Source organism: Centropristis striata, chromosome 15, assembly GCF_030273125.1.
Source record: "Centropristis striata isolate RG_2023a ecotype Rhode Island chromosome 15, C.striata_1.0, whole genome shotgun sequence".
NCBI classification, from domain to species: domain Eukaryota; kingdom Metazoa; phylum Chordata; class Actinopteri; order Perciformes; family Serranidae; genus Centropristis; species Centropristis striata.
The window spans coordinates 17,683,600-17,684,288 of record NC_081531.1 but is presented as its reverse complement, the minus strand read 5'-3'; positions in this window follow the sequence as shown (position 1 = coordinate 17,684,288).

Genomic DNA, 689 nt, shown 5'->3' with positions numbered 1-689 from the left:
TTGTGCAGATGCTGCAATGAAATAATAATAAAAAGATTCATAAAATAATAGCAGATTGTTTTCTTACTTTTTTTGGTCTTTGAGCAAATTTAGTTTCCAACTTTTAATACTGTTTATAAAGCTTTTTTCCTAAGTTTTAGGTCAAAATCAGAGAGAGTTTTTGGTGAGAGAAAATCCTCTTTACACATAACATTACAACTGTTCATAAGACACACTTCATTCAAACTTGATAGAAACAAAATAGCCAACATTGTCTTGGTTAACAATCACTCTGGCTTCATCGAAATATACTCATAGATAGCAATCTACAGGGAATTATCTCCTGACCACTATATGTCTTGGCTGCAAAAACCCTTCCAAAGATAAGATTTTCTTGCAGACTCGTGATTTATTTGCACGATTGCGATAACATGCAATCCTCACATATCTGTGAGGAGATAATAGTTTGGGTCAAACATTAAAAAGAAAACATTGAAAATTTTGACAAAAACATAGAGGAAACAGAGTTAATGATTCCCCTGCATGGTGAACTCCTCTGATCAGTTATGGCTCAGCAGGTTGAAGATACCTGATTGTGTTTGCATGACGTGGCGGGTGAAAGGTAACCTTGCCGGCGTGCGGCTCTGCTGAGGCTGCGTGACACAAAAGAACCTGCTGGTTTGACAGGAGAAAACGAGTCAACAATTAAG